Below are 17052 nucleotides of genomic sequence, written 5' to 3'. Positions count from 1 at the left end.
AAAATACTATTTCATTTCAACTACTGTTGTCTAGTTTAAACCAACCTGATGTGCAACATGAGGTGACAATCTCACTTTGAGCTAACTTTTATATTGTGCTGTATCTTGGCTACACACATTGTAGAGTACACGGTCAATGTAACTACAACAACTTAACAAATATACTGGTATTGAGCATTGAAATAAGAAGCCACACATTGTTTTTAGTTCAACTTTTTTAATCTGTGCACATTCACATGTGCGTTTGAAATTTTTTTTGATAATTTTTTTAACATCAAAAAAATAAAAAAAATAAAAATAAAAATAAATATATATATATATATATATATATATATATATATATTGGTATTTTTTTTTTTTTTTTATTAGTCATGTTTAAAACCGGAACTATGAAAACAATAAAATTGGAATGTGGACATTGCCTCAACATAAGGCAGCAGGAAATTAAGAAATTTTTTTTTTTATATAATGGAAAAAGGGATTATATTCTCCCCAAAATATCTATCATGTTCTTCATTTCCTGCTGCATGATGTTGAGGCAATTGCACATGGCATCAATCTCCCCATTCCATGCCATTATTTGCCCGATGAGCCTCTGTGCACTGTCCTGAGTGAACGGTTCAGGTTCTTGTTCCACAACCAGCACATCATCTAAAAAAGGGTTAAAAAGGGGGCGTGGCCTGGACCGGCATGGCGTGAGGAGCATTGATGTGCAGAAACTACGGGAACGGGTGACCGAGACGGAGACAAGAATCAGCCGCGTGGAGGATGACCTGCCCCCGCTCCAGACGATCACTGAGCGCCTACAGCACCAGCTCTCCACGGTCCTGGCGAAACAAGATGATATGGAGAACCGCTTAAGAAGGTGCAACCTACGCTTTGTCGGCCTGCCCGAGGGTGAGGAGGGCAACGATCCTCCCGCGTTTCTGGAACAACTACTTACCTCCTCCTTTGGCCGTGCAGAGTTCTCTTCATCTTTCGCGGTGGAAAGGGCCCACCGTATGCCTGCAAAACCTCCCCCGCAGGGGGCTCCCCCCAGGACCTTCATTGCGAAGTTTTTGAACTTTCGGGATAGAGATGCCATCCTGCGTTTGGTGCGATTGAAGGGCAACATTCCTTACCACAACACCGAGATCAAGGTCTTCCCGGATTTCTCGGCCGAGGTTCAAAAGAAAAGAGCTCTCTTCACTGAAGCCAAGCGCCAGCTGCGCATACGCCACTACTCCTATGCCATGCTCTTTCCGGCTCGGCTCCGGGTTGCGGGAGAGGACAAGGCCCATTTCTTTGATACCCCGGAGGCGGTGTTCGGCTGGCTGGAGAATCGGGCGGCACCGCGGCGAGATGCGGCTTAGCTCCTTGCGATGTTGTTGGCTGACGGGGCGATGTGTTTAATGGAGAGCTAGGGGGGTGAAGTGACACGGATCCTGCTCCTGGACTACGTTTGCTCTTTGGCAAGGTACTGTACTGTATTGCCGCCCCACTGTTTACGGTGGCATGATGCCCTGGTCCGGAGATTTGTTATGCTGATAGACTAGAGACTCCTTCCCCCTCCGGTTCCCATCCCGCACCCCTGGTGCTTCTCCCCGGCCTCTCTCCTGGGCCCCTTCTCCCCCGCGGCCCCCCTCTGCATGTCCCTTCCCACCTCCATGTTGCATTGGCCGCTCCCTTCCAAGTTTATTGGTCTTCCTGTCCAAGGGGATCCTTTAACTGTATGCCTACTGACTGTTTTTTATCCATCCAGCGGACTCTGAGTTCCCATGGTACCCCGGACGGTCGAGGGACGGTGGCCTGCAAGGTGCCCTCCGCGGCCGTCTGACCATCCGTGGCTGCACCCGGTGACCATGCTCCTCGCGGTGTTGCTGGGTCTTCAGAGTTTAACCGTCACGATAGTTTTACATTTAATTGGGCCCTACATAGGGTTCCGTGACCCGCAGGTTTGCGGGCTCGGGTTTGAAGCTTGGTTTCCCCGGGCCGGGCGGAGTCGGCCCCAGGCTTTGACCTCTTGGTCGGGCTGGGGCCGCGCCGAACGGCCCGGTGCATGTTATTTTAATTCTGTACCTATGTTCAGTTGGTTAAGTTTTCTATGGTGGTATGATTTTTGCTATTTCAAGACAATTAAATGTTGGTCGTTATATATAAGTGACAGTGGGCTGGGTACTCTGCTGACTCCCCGTTGGGAGGTGGGTGGCGGGTGGGGGCGCTGGTTCCTATATCATGGCAAGTATGTGAGTTTTCTGCAATGGGTGACCTGAAATGCCTTACTTGGAATGTTCGGGGGATCAGGGCGAAACAGAAGCGCAGCGCGGTCCTGACCTATCTCAGGGCTCAGAAGGCAGACATAATTGTCTTGGTGGAGACCCATCTTACTGGCCACCTACTACTCACACTTAAGAAGCCCTGGGTGGGCTGGGTATACCAGGCCCCATTCTCTACTTACTCCAGGGGTGTGGCGCTGATGGTGTCCAAGTCAGTGCAATTCCTGCTTCTCCTGCTCAAGTCTGATCCTGAGGGGAGGTTTCTCTTTTTACATGCCCGGGTTAATGGCAAAGAACTTCTTCTTTTGGCTATATATGTTCCTCCCCCCTTTCAGTTTACTGTCCTCAACGAGGGAATGGCGTTTATGGCCCAATTCCCTACTGTCCCAGCGGTATGGCTGGGGGACTTCAACAATGTTGCACATAGAGAACTGGATAGACTTGTGTTGACTCCCCCACCTGTGCTGTCGCCGGGGCTTACTAGGTTTGGCAGGTTTTTCCTGGAGCTAGCTCTGGTGGACACCTGGCGGCATAGTTTCCCTACGGCTAAACAATATTCCTGTTTTTCGGCGTCGTATTCTACTATGTCTAGGATTGATTTTATTTTTATTTCCCGCCCCCTTCTTCCCTATCTGGCGGAAGTGGGATTTAACCCACGGGTGCTCTTGGATCACGCCCCATACTGGGTCGTGCTACGTCTCCCGGGCCCTCCGCAATCCTACTCTTGGAAATTAAACCCTTTTTGGTTGGGGGTGACCCCCGGATTGGAGGAGGCGGGGTCGGAGTGGGACTTATTTTTTGCTGCGAATCGAGGTACGGCCCCTTTCACGCTGGTCTGGGACTCGTTTAAAACACATGCCCGGTCGTTTATGGCGCACCAAATTTCGCAATATCGTCGTTCGTCTGCGGAGGCGTTGCTTCGGGCGGAGCACCAGCTGTCTATTGCTGAACGCGAATTTGCTGAGGACCCATCCCCGAGTAGGGCTGATTTTCTCAAGCTGCAATCCAGAGTGGTGAATGGCTTGCATATTGAGCGGGCGGAGAGGAACATGTTCCATGTCAAGCAGAGGGTGTATGAATGTGGGGAGCGTGCTGGTCGCCTGTTGGCCTACTTGGCGCACATGGATCAACGGCCTCCCACGGTGGTCTCCTTGCGGGGCTCTAACGGCACGCTGATTACTGACCCTGATGCGGTGGCGGAGGAGTTTAAAACATTTTATGCATCATTGTACTCCTCGACGACCACCGCTACTGGAGACGAGGTGGACGGGCTTCTCGAAACTCTTGACTTGCCCTCAATTACGCCGGCTCAGGTGGCCCTTTTAGAGGCCCCTATTAGTACTGATGATATCGCGGAGGCGATGTCCCTGCTGAACAAGTCCAAAGCTCCTGGTTCGGACGGGCTCCCCCTTGAATTCTATCTACATTATGCTGATACCCTGACCCCTAGGTTGCAAGAATTATTCTCTCATATATTCGAGTCAGAATCTCTCCCCCCCTCAATGTGTGAGGCTTATATAGTCCTAATCCCCAAGCCCGGGAAAGACTTGGAGCTCCCCGAGTCTTATCGGCCCATTTCCTTACTCCAGTTGGACATCAAGATCCTGGCCAAGGTCCTGGCTACCCGTCTGAACGCGGTTATCCTAGATCTGATCCATCCCGACCAGACGGGGTTTATGCCATCCAAAAACACGGCTTACAATTTGCGTCGGCTGCACATGAATCTGCAAGCGGACCATGATCTGATAGGAACTAGAGCGGTGGTGTCTCTGGACGCAGCCAAGGCGTTCGATTCAGTGGAGTGGAGGTATTTGTGGAGCTGTCTTCGGCGCCTTGGCTTCGGACCTCGCTTTATTAAGTGGATACGCCTCCTGTACAGCGGCCCTTGTGCCAGGATCTTGGTTAATGGGCGGGTGTCGTCCCCTTTCCCTCTTTCTCGGGGTACCAGACAGGGCTGCCCCTTGTCCCCATTGTTGTATGCCATAGCGGTGGAACCGCTCGCGGCGGCTCTCAGGGGACACTCTGGTATTAGGGGGCTTGAATGTGGCAGCCTGGAGGAGAGGATTAGCCTGTATGCAGATGATATGTTGCTGTATCTGGCGGATACAGGCCCCTCCCTCCGGGCAGCTCTTGAAACGATCCAACTATTTGGAGCATACTCAGGGCTCAAGATCAACTGGGAGAAATCCCAAATTTTGCCCATGGATCTGGGGGTCCCCTCCGAGGTGGAGGCATCCGCTCCCCTCCTGAGGGTGAGTAAGATAAAATATTTAGGTATTTATGTCACCAGAACCCCTGAGGATTACACCAGGCTAAATATAGATCCCCTGGTGGCATCCCTTAAGGTTAGAATCAAGGCGTGGGCCAAGCTCCCTCTGGGCGTTCTGGGGCGAATAAACCTTGTAAAAATGATTATTCTACCCGGGTTTTTATATGTGTTTTGGCACTCCCCTGTTTATTTACCTCTACGACTGTTTAAATCCATAGAAGCCCTACTCAATTCCTTTATTTGGGGCTCACAGCGACATAAATTATCGTGGCAAGCATTGAAGTGCCCTGGGGATCTGGGGGGGGCGGCCCTGCCGGACTTTGCCTTGTACTACCTGGCGGCCCAGGTGTCCCACTTTTACCACCTAGATAAACAGGACAGGGATAAGTACTTAACACTTCTTTGCCCCAGGCGTGGATACTCCATTACCCATCCCTTCCAGGTGATATTTAGAGCCTGCGCCTCAGCGGCATTTCGGGGGAACCGCAGGGGACTCCTTTATGCACATTGCAGGGTCTGGGAGGTGGTTGGTAGGAAGCTAGCTTTTCCTGAGACCCACTCCCACACCCCGCTTTGGGATAACCCCGGTTTGGACGAACTGCGTCTACTCCCGGGATACTCGATTTGGCTCATACATGGAATTAGATTCCTTTCTGATTTATATCGAGGTCGGGTCTTGAAATCGTTTCAGGAGCTCAAGGAGGAGTTTGCACTCCCGAATTCAATGCTCTACAGCAGGGATGTCCAAACTTTTTTCAAAGAGGGCCAGATTTGATGAACTGAACATGCGCGAGGGCCGACCATTTTGCCTGACATTCTTTGAACCATTAAAATTCAGTCTAAGTGTGTCCATCCGAGCACTAATACACTTCCCCACAAGAATTCTCTTGCCATTATGGTTTGTTTTTTATTATGTTTTGCAGACATCAAAATGATGAAGTCAAGTTTGAATTCACACAAATTCCTTACACAATTTATAGACAAATACAGGGAGCTCACTTGTCTGTGGCAAGTCAAACATAAAGACTATTGCAATAAAACCAAAAGGATAGCAGCAATTGAGCAACTGGTGGAATTTGCAAAAACTGTGTACCCTAGAGCAACATACACTATGATCAAGACAAAAATTGGGGGCCTCAGAAGCATGTACAACAGGGAATGAAAGAAGATAGAGCAGGGATGTCCAAACTTTTTTCAAAGAGGGCCAGATTTGATGAACTGAACATGCGCGAGGGCCGACCATTTTGCCTGACATTCTTTGAACCATTAAAATTCAGTCTAAGTGTGTCCATCCGAGCACTAATACACTTCCCCACAAGAATTCTCTTGCCTTTGTGGCTGTGTGCGGTGAATAGATGAGCTCAAGTGTATTATTTGGATACACCATATTTATTGACGTATAACACGCACCTTCACTTTAAGAAAACTTCAGGAAAAAAAAACTTAAAATTTTAAATAAAGAACTGTGAAGCAAAACAAGGATCAGTGTCTATCTGCAGACCCACAATTGCTAGGAATGCAGCGCTCACCATTGCTAGGAATGCAGCGGCCACCATTGCCAGGGATGCACCCACCATTGCCAGGGATGCACCCACCATTGCCAGGGAATTCACCCACCATTGCCAGGGAATTCACCCACCATTGCCAGGGAAATCACCCACCATTGCCGGGAATTCACTCACCATTGCCGGGAATTCACTCACCATTGCCAGGAATGCACCCACCATTGCCAGGAATGCACCCACCATTGCCAGGAATGCACCCACCATTGCCGGGAATGCAGCCACCATTGCCGGGAATGCAGCCACCATTGCCGGGAATGCAGCCACCATTGCCAGAGAATTCACTCACCATTGCCGGGAATGCAGCCACCATTGCCAGGAATGCAGCCACCATTGCCAGAGAATTCACTCACCATTGCCGGGAATGCAGCCACCATTGCCGGGAATGCAGCCACCATTGCCGGGAATGCAGCCACCATTGCCGGGAATGCAGCCACCATTGCCAGGGATTCACCCGCCATTGCCAGGGATTCACTCACCATTGCCGGGAATGCAGTCACCATTGCCGTGAATGCAGCCACCATTGCCAGGAATGCAGCCACCATTGCCAGGAATGCAGCCACCATTGCCAGGAATGCAGCCACCATTGCCAGGGATTCACCCGCCATTGCCAGGGATTCACTCCCCATTGCCGGGAATGCAGCCACCATTGCCGGGAATGCAGCCACCATTGCCGGGAATGCAGCCACCATTGCCGGGAATGCAGCCACCATTGCCGGGAATGCAGCCACCATTGCCAGCAATTCACTCACCATTGCCGGGAATGCAGCCACCATTGCCAGGAATGCAGGCACCATTGCCAGGAATGCACCCACCATTGATAGGAATGCACCCACCATTGCCAGGAATGCACCCACCACTGCCCGGGATTCACCCGCCAATGCCGGGAATTCACTCACCATTGCTGGGAATGCTGCCACCATTGCCAGGAATGTATCCACCAATGCCAGAAATGCAGCCACCATTGCTAGGAATGCAGCCACCATTGCCAGGAATTTCACCCACCATGGCCAGGAATTTCACCCACCATGGCCAGGAATTTCACCCACCATTGCCAGGAATTTCACCCACCATTGCCAGGAATGCAGCCACCATTGCTAGTAATTCACTCACCATTGCCAGGAATGCAGCTCCACAATTGCAATTGCCAGGAATGCAGCCACCATTACCATCAGTGCAGCCATGGAGGGCAGGACGAGTGCCAAAGACATCTTACAGGAGAATCTCCTGTTTACACAACGGCCTCTTTAAGAGAAAGTCCCACCTCCTTTGATGGACAGCACAGTCGTCCAATGGCAGAGACGGGACTTCCTATTACAGCTGCCGTGTAAACAGGAAATTCTCCTCCTGTGTGCACGGCACTCGTCCCGCCTCCTCCCTCCGAGGCAGCCGGACTATACATCTTTTGTGGCCCCGGCGCTGGGAGATCGCCGGGGGCCACAAAAGATGTATATGTTTAAACAACCAGGCGGGCCATTCAAAACCGGACCGCGGGCCGCAATTGGCCCGCGGGCCGGACTTTGGACATGCCTGCTCTACAGGTACCTCCAGCTTCGCCATGCTCTCCAGACACAATTCGGGCAATCTTCGCCTGGGGTGGGCAGCCTGGCGGTGGTGGACGTGCTCTTGGGGCAAGATCCACGTAAATTGATTTCTAGTATATACAACCTTTTGATCAGACCCCCAGCGATTGTTATGACAGAGGCCCTTAGGGGGAGATGGTTGGAGGATGTTGGAGAACTTGAGGATGATGAGTGGGAGGAAGCCCTGGATGCTGGAAAAAAGGTCTCGCCTAAACTCTCGGATCGCTTCACTCACCTCAATATCTTACATAGAACCTATTTGACACCGGCACGCATTGCTAAATATAAACCAGAGTACAGTCCCCTCTGCCCCAGGTGTGGTAGTTTACAAAGCACTTTTTTTCATATCCTGTGGTCTTGCCCGGTGATCCAGTGTTTCTGGTCCCAAATTGTTGGATTTATCCATGATAAAATGGGGTCTCCTCTGACGCTGTGCCCCAAGCAGTGCCTTTTGGGAATTTTCCCTGATCCGGACTCGGACAAGTACCACAAGATTTTTTTACATGAGTCTTTGCTTCTGGCTAGGCTACTGGTGGCGAGAAGGTGGCTACAAGTCCAGCCCCCCACGTTTCAGGAATGGGTGGCTGCGATTAATCAGGTACTCCCATACAAGAAAGAACTGTATGCCCACAGGGGCTGTCATGCTAAATATGCTAAAGTCTGGGATGTATGGTTGAATGAGGCTGCTACCTGTGATGAGCCTCCCTTATAGGGATGGGTGCTCCTGTGTACTTGGCCTGGGGGGGGCCGGCGCCGCGCTGTGCAATGATGATTTCACAATGCTGCTATTTGTGATCCCCTGCTGAAGTGTCTCCTGGAATTCGCCTTCTGGACTGGGTCTCCTGGCTATTTATGTTTGCACTATTTTGGTTTTATATTTTATTTCTTTTAGTTCATTGCTCATCTTGATGTGCTGGGGACCTGCGCGTCCCCCCTGCCGCACACACTGCACTTATTCTTACTATCCCACTGTCATGATCATTGTACTGACCAATGTCTGTATATTACCTTTTTGTTCTTCTTGTATTCTCAATAAACCACCATGCTGTTTGTAAAAAAAAAAAAAGGGTTAAAAAAATTTATTTAGAAAATATGCGGGCATACATAGATTACGTGAAGCTGGGGTGTCAGACACTCACCTGGTGGAGTGTACATCTCTGTCACTTCCTCCACCTCTTTTCTCCACCTCCTCAGGATTGCTGGGGCTTATTTGCCATTTAGGCTGGCGAGGTTGGGGGTCCTGGCAGGGTTGGGTGTCCCGGCAAGGTTGGGGGTCCTGAAATACTTAACCTTTCTTGCCCAAGTTTCTCTGATGTCGCACACTAGCAGGGCCGTCTTTAATATTGATTGGACCCTGGGCAAAACTTTTCTTGGGCCCCCCCAATGTAATTTCACTCTCCAATTGCTCTGAGACATGCAATAAATAGCAGCTAGACTTAAAATCAGTTTACTGTATCAGATCAGGCAGCAATTGCGATTGGTTGCCAGAGGTTACAGAATATCATTACTGCTTACTGACTAGTTTCTAGAGGTTACAGCACACATTACGGCTCACTGATTAGTTTCTAGAGGTTACAGCACATCACCTCCTCACTGCAGGGGGGCATGAGCTACATATGAATGCCACCTTTATTTACATATCAATACCGCCGACCGCATCTATTTACTTATGAATGCCGCCGCTATTTACATATGAAATGCCGGTATTTACATGTTAACACAGGGTCTGCAGGTGAGTCATCTGTACACAACAATAGGGCATAGCTGGGCAGCATTAGTAGCAGCACTTCTCACTGAGATATTGGGACACAGCACATGACTAATACTTCAAAGGACAAGGGAATTTATACTGGGATAGTTGTCAAGTATGAGACAGCTGCTTTGGGCCCCACAACAATGACAGGGCCCAGGGCAGCTGCCCCTTTTGCCCTGCCTTAAAGACGGCCCTGCACACTAGTGCGCCTGAGTCCATATGTGGAAACAGCTGCTGAATGCCCTCTCCTTACATTCCACTGAATCTATTTAGCAATTAAATAAAATTTCAAAGACAGCTAAACAATAATGTTTTAAACTTCGCTCAATATGACAAATTATCATGACCAAAACAGTCATAACCCTGTATCAGCTAAATAAATTGTATTCATTAGTAAACAATTGCCCTACGAACGTGGTTCCTGACTGTGAACGTTGGTTCATACATACGAGCGGTTCAATGCAAGTGCATGCCAGTTACTATTTATAATAGGAACACATGACAGGTACTTACTTTTTCGAAGCACCTTCTATATTTTGAGATACTGCTCCGGCTCCCTCAGTATAATGTCGGACCAGCGTATCCTTAATTGGTCTTTGGACCTGTCAGAAACCATAAAACAGACTGAGACAGAAGTACAATGAAATGATACTTGTTTATTAATAAAAATAAAAAGGTAAATAGAAAAAAGCGTAGTCAAGCATAGCCAGAGTCCTGTAGCCAAATCGGGTAGTCAGCCAGTCCAAAGTTCATTAACCAGATCGGGTAATCAGCCAGGCCGGAAGTCAGGGATCCCAGGAGAGCAAGGACAAGCAGGATAAGAAGCCAGGTGGGGTGTCAGCAAGCCAGTCTTGGAACAAACAGCAGGAGATGGTTCCCTGTGATGTGACCAACGCGAAGGCAAATGAAAAAGGGAGCAGGAAGGCTTTAAATAGGCAGGTCAGACGAGCATCATCAGGAACAGCTGGTAACTGTGGAAAGAGGTGAGAACTGGCAATTTGCTGACAGCTGAGCGGCCAGCCCAGAGGAGGAAGGGCTAAGCCAGTCCTGACAGTACCCCCCCTAAATGACCTCTCTCCCTCAGAGGGCCACCAGGCTTGAGAGAAAACCGTCTATGGAATTTGCGGAGGAGAACAGGGGCATGTACGTCAGAGGATGAAACCCAGGAGCGTTCCTCCGGACCGTACCCCCTCCAATGCACCAGGCACTGTATGCGCCCACGGAATGTACGGGAGTCAACAATGGATTGTACCTCATACTCCTCACGGTTCTCAACCTGAATAGGGTGAGGACGTGGCACCGAGGGGGTAAATCGGTTACAGACCAACGGTTTCAATAGGGAGACATGAAGCACATTAGAGATGCGCATACTAGGAGGAAGGTCCAACACGTAAGCTACTGGGTTAATCCTGCGAAGGATACAGAACAGCCCAATAAACCGAGGTGCAAACTTCAGTGAGGGAACACGAAACCGGAGGTTGCAAGATAACAGCCAGACCCTGTCCCCAACCTGGTAGGAAGGTGCAGGCAGGCATCTGCGGTCAGCATGGAGTCTGTACCTATCATTAGCATGAAGCAAAGCCTCCTGGACTTGTACCCAAGTGGAACAAAGACCACGGAGATGCTCCTCTAACGCAGGAATACTCTGCGGAACAAACGAGTCAGGCAACATGGAAGGTTGGAAACCATAATTCGCCATAAATGGAGACAATCGGGAGGCAGAATTCAAGGCACTGTTGTGAGCAAACTCTGCCCAAGGTAATAGGTCAGACCAGTTGTTATGATGGTCAGAAATATAGCAACGTAGGAATTGCTCCAAGGACTGATTGGCTCGTTCTGCGGCCCCATTAGACTGCGGGTGATACGCAGAAGAGAACGCAAGCTGGATTCCCAACTGTGCACAAAAGGCTCGCCAGAATCGGGAGACAAACTGACTGCCCCTATCCGAGACAATCACCTTGGATAGCCCATGTAAGCAAAAGATCTCCCAAGCAAAAATGGAAGCCAGTCCGTTAGAGGTGGGCAACTTCTTAAGTGGAATACAATGACACATCTTTGAGAACTGGTCAACCACCATAAGGATAATAGTGTTGCTTTGGGAGTTGGGCAATTCCATAATGAAATCCATAGACAGGTGAGTCCAGGGCCTCTCTCTATTGGGTATGGTTGTAGGAGGCCCACTGGAAGGTGTCCTGGAGTCTTACTCTGAGCACACACGGGACAGGCTGCTACGAAGGCAGTAACATCAGCCCGTAGACTAGGCCACCAGAATTGTTGGGAGATGGCCCAAATGAGTTGATTCTTCCAAGGATGGCTAGCTGCCTTGGGAGAATGGTAAGTCTGGAGCACTGCAGTATGGAGACTCTCTGGGACAAAGCAGTGGTCACAAGGTTTATGAGGAGGAGCATGGACCTGAGCAGCAAGAATTTTGTCACCCAAAGGAGAAGTAAGACTGGTGCGAACCGTAGCCAAGATGCGATCAGGAGGAATCATAGGAACCGGAACCGACTCCGACTTGGAAGTGGAGGAAAATTGTTGTGACAAGGCATCAGCCCTTACATTCTTAGTACTGGGTAAGAATGAGACAATGTAATTAAAGCTCGACAAGAAAAGAGCCCATCGCGCCCTTCTGGGAGAGAGTCGTTAGCCTCAGACAAGAATGTAAGATTCTTATGGTCAGTAAGAATAAGAACGGGCACAGTGGTTCCTTAAAGGAGATGTCTCCATTCTTTCAGGGCTAAAATGATCGTCAACAGCTCTCTGTCACCAATCTCATAATTGCACTCAGCAGGTGACAATTTCTTGGAAAAGTAGCCACACGGATGCATAGTGCTCTCAGAGTTAGGACATTGAGACAGAAGGGCGCCAACTCCCATCTCAGAAGCATCAACTTCTAGGATAAAAGGCAATGTAGGATCAGGATGTGCCAACACAGGAGCAGAAACAAAGGCAGCCTTGAGAGTCTCAAAGGCCTTAATGGACTCCGGAGACCAACTCTGTGGGTTACCATCCTTTCTGGTCATATCAGTCAGAGGCTTGACCAGAGACGAGAAGTTACAAATAAACTTCCAATAGTAGTTGGCAAAGCCCAGGAAATGCTGCAGAGGACGTAAACCCACGGGTCGAGGCCACTGTAGGACTGCCGACAGTTTCTCTGGGTCCATCGAAAAAACCAGCAGTAGAAATGACATAGCCCAGGAATGTAACCTGTTCACGATGGAACTTGAACTTCTCTAGTTTACAATAGAGATTGTTCTCTCTTAGTTTCTGAAGAGTTTCTGAAGTACACGACAGACATCTGTGTGGTGGCTCTCCAGGGACTTGGAAAATATGAGGATATCATCAAGATAAACCACCACACACAATTGCAACAAATCTCGGAGGACATCGTTAATAAATTCCTAGAAAACTGCCGGGGCGTTGCAAAGGCGAAAAGGCATTACCAGGTATACATAATGGCCTGTTCTGGTATTAAACGCAGTTTTCCACTCGTCGCCCTCCTTAATGCGCACGAGATTGTATGCCCCTCTCAGGTCAAGCTTTGTGAAAATCATTGCTCCCTTGAGGCGGTCAAATAACTAATTAATAGTAATTAATGGAATCGGGTAGGCATTCTTAATCGTGACACAATTGAGACCCCTATAATCTATACAAGGTCTCAGTTCACCGCTCTTCTTTTTCACAAAGGAGAAACCAGCACCAGCAGGAGACGAGGACTTGCTGATGAAACCTCGAGAAAGTGCGTCAGCAACATACTCCTCCATGGCCTTATCCTCCAAGACCGACAAAGGGTAAACCCGGCCACAAGGAGGTATGGCACCAGGTTGAAGGTCAATTGCGCAATCATCAGGCCGCTGTGGAGGCAAACTACCAGCTTGACCTTTATCAAAGACATTGCCAAAATCACGGTACTCCTCCGTCAAGGAGGGGAGTGAAGTGGTGCACAGGACCTTGGATACCTTCAGGAAGCATGTCTCACTGCATTGTGGTGACCAGGAGAGAACCTCAGCACAGAGCCATTTAAAAGAGGGGTTGTGCCTCTGTAACCAAGGATAACCAATAACCAGCGGAAATCTGGGTGAGGAAATAACTTGAAATTGGATTATCTCATAGTGAAGAGCCCCTACGGCCATGGACAATGGAACCGTCTCATGAGTCACATGGGCAGGCTGTAAAGGTCTCCTGTCAAGAGGCTCAATGGCAAGTGGAGTGTCACGCAGCTGCAGCAGAATCGAGTGCTGCAAAACAAATGCAGCATCAATGAACAGGCCTGCAGCCCCAGAGTCGATTAGAGTCTGTATCTTGATGAACAACTCAGCCCAATAAAGGGTGACCAAAACCAGGGGCTTTTCCTTCTGGATAACTGGGGACGAAACAACGCCACCTAAGGTCTGTCCATGACAGGACCTCAAGATTCGGGCCTTCCCTGGATGGGTAGGACAAGACTTCAAAAAGTGACCTGCCTGACCACAAAAAAGGCACAATCTCTCCCTCCTCTTAAAGGCTCTCTCATCCGCAGAGAGACGCGTGAAGCCCAAGTGCATGGGTTCATCTTTACTGACCAACACGGTACCAGGAGGCATGGGAGGTGAGGGAGGCATGGGTGGGACTAAAAAGCTCGGAGGCAAATGTACAGGAGGCTTCCGCAAGCGCTTCTTAAGAGAAAGTCTTTCTCTGAGTCTGGAGTCAATGAGGATGGCAAACGAGATCAAGCTCTCCAGCTCAGTGGGTATATCTCGGGCTGCTATCTCATCCTTGATGGAATCCGAGAGACCATGAGAAAAAGCAGCCATGAGGGCCTCATTGTTCCACGCAACCTCTGCTGCTAGAGTACGTAATTCAATGGCGTAGTCGGCAACAGTTCTCATACTCTGTTTGTTTGATGGACATGAGGCACTTGGCAGCAGAAGCGGAGCGTGCGGGAATGTCAAAAACCCTTTTAAAGGAGGCCACAAACTGAGGGTAACTCAAGACAACAGGTTTTTGCGTCTCCCATAGAGGGTTAGCCCAGGCCAAGGCTCTCTCAGAAAGCAAAGATATCACGAAACCTAATTTGCTTCTGTCCGTGGGAAAGGCCTGGGGCAGCATTTCGAAGTATATCTCAACCTGATTGAGAAACCCTCCGCATTGAACTGGATCGCCCCCAAATCGCTGGGGAAGTGGAGAAGAACCAGACATACCTCTTATAGAGGTAATACTCGAGGCGGGTGACTGGCACAGCAGCAGGGACAGCCTGCAAATCAGGTTGTACCGAAGCAGCCACTGTGGGGGATTCCAGGTGAGCCGTACGATTCGTTGTGTATGTCAGGCTTAACACGCGGTCTGTAAATAGGTCCGATCGGACTATACGATGGACTCCACCCCATACACGATCGAAAATTTTAAGCACTGAACTTCTCTTTTGCTAAATACATGTATGGAAAAATAATCTAATATATATATATATATATATATATATATATATATATATATATATATATATATATATATATATAATTAAAATAGTTTGGACATGAATAAAGGAAACAATTAAAGTCAATAGTACACGAAAAATATTAATGATGCATTGCAGAATCTGTAATATGGTTACGGCCCAACGTTGTGACACTCGGAGAGCGGAGGTTTGACGCATACGTTGTGTATAAAGCACGAATGTGTGATGCAATGTAACCCTTAGAATAGGCGGGAGACGAACGCAAGCTGACGCAAGCCGAAGGTAGACATGAAAGGAAGGTACGTTTCTAATATTTGTCGCTACCGCTGGTATTGTTTAAATGACTGTCTTTTACTTTGGAAATGTAATTTTGCTCTCAGACTGTTTTTAAACATGGGAAACATGCGCAACTTTACAGGCATACTATAGACATCCACACCCAACCACTACCCACACCCCCCCCCCCCCCCCCCCAACACACATCCAGGTACGAAATGTAAAGGAATTCTTCACTTTTCTTGTTTCACTTTTAAACATTAAAGTCCATGGTCCCGAAAAAAACGGCCGTTTTTTTAAAACGTTCTTTTGCATTGATACATGTCCCCTGGGTCACAAAAACTTTTTATGACAATAACTTGCATATTGTTGATTAACCACTTGGGACCCGCGCTATAGCTGAATGACGGCTACAGCGCGGATCTCCTTTTCCGGGACTACGTCTATTGACGTAGTCCCGTGCACGAGCGGCCTGCGTGCCCCCTGAGGGGCGCGCGCGGCGCGCTCTGTGATCGGCGAGTCTATGAGACGCGCCTGATCACCGATCAGAGCAAGGGGTGCCCAGTAAGCAAGTGGTTAAAATTTAAGACTTTGGAATTCTCACATAGGCTTTTATAGGGTGTTCTGCAGATTTAGAATTTGTCACAAACAACCTAAATGGTTTGCTATTGGGCGAACAGCCAATGTTCAAGTCAAACTCATGTTCCACTCAAACATACAGCCCATCCTTACTTCTTAACCACTTCCCGACCAGCGCACGACGATGTACATCGACAGAATGGCACGGGCAGGCATATTGGCGTACAGGTACGTCCAATATTCAATGCCGCCCTGCCGCGCTGGTCGGGACCCCCGTGAGTCCGGTCGCGGGACCCGCGGACTCGATCGCTGCGGGCATCCCCGCAATCGTCTCACGGAGCGGCCAAATGGAGGAAATGTCGAGTAAACAGCATTTCTCCATTCTGCCTAGCAACTAGTGACGCTGATCTCTGCTCCATGTGATTGGAGCAGAGATCAGTGTTCACTAAATGAAAGCCCAACCCCCCCACAGTTAGTAACACACCCCTAGGAACACTTAACCCCTACAATGCCACCCACTGGTTAACCCCTTCACTGCCAGTGTCATTTACACAGGAATCACTGCATTTATATAGCAGTGATTACTGTATAAATGACAATGGTCCCAAAAATGTGTCAAAAATGTCCGATGGGTCCCCCACAATGTCGCAGTCACAATAAAAATCGCTGATCGCCGCCATTACTAGTAAAAAAAAATAATAAAAAATTATTAATAAAAATGCTATAAAACTATCCCTATTTTGTAAACGCTATAACTTTTGCGCAAACCAATCAATAATCGCTTATTGCGATTTTTTTTTTACCAAAAATATGTAGAAGAATACGTATCGGCCTAAACTGAGGGAAAAAAATGTTTTTTTTTATATTTTTGGGGGATATTTATTATAACAAAAAGTAAAAAATAATGCGTTTTTTTCAAAATTGTCGCTCTATTTTTCCTTATAGCGCAAAAAATAAAAACCGCAGGGGTGATCAAATACCACCAAAAGAAAGCTCTATTTGTGGGAAAAAAAGGACGTCAATTTTGTTTGGGAGCCACGTCGCACAACTGCGCAATTGTCAGTTAAAGCGACGCAGTGCCGAATCGCAAAAAGTGGTCTGGTCTTTGACCAGCAAATTGGTCCGGTCTGAAAGTGGTTAAATAAAGGCCCATATTGTGAGCAGCTTATGAGCTATACGCAACCCATTATGGTTTGTTTTTTATTATGTTTTGCAGACATCAAAATGATGAAGTCAAGTTTGAATTCACACAAATTCCTTACACAATTTATAGACAAATACAGGGAGCTCACTTGTCTGTGGCAAGTCAAACATAAAGACTATTGCAATAAAACCAAAAGG

General features: G+C 48.5%; 1 long non-coding RNA gene across 1 annotated transcript in view; it reads right to left on the bottom strand.

Annotated features, from left to right (window-relative positions):
• Nucleotides 1–340: 340 nt before the first annotated feature.
• LOC143983526 (uncharacterized) overlaps nt 341–17052 on the bottom strand; it is a 31049-nt gene continuing 14337 nt past the window's right edge. Inside the window, exons 2-3 of the long non-coding RNA XR_013274618.1 lie at nt 9936–10024; nt 341–651 (exon numbers count right to left, since the gene is read on the bottom strand). This is a non-coding gene — a long non-coding RNA (uncharacterized LOC143983526). The remainder of the gene's footprint in view (nt 652–9935; nt 10025–17052) is intronic.

Source organism: Lithobates pipiens, unplaced genomic scaffold (assembly GCF_037356315.1).
Source record: "Lithobates pipiens isolate NorthernLeopardFrog02 unplaced genomic scaffold, aLitPip1_a1.2 Scaffold_16, whole genome shotgun sequence".
NCBI classification, from domain to species: Eukaryota; Metazoa; Chordata; class Amphibia; order Anura; family Ranidae; genus Lithobates; species Lithobates pipiens.
This window is presented reverse-complemented; position numbering and strand designations above follow the sequence as displayed.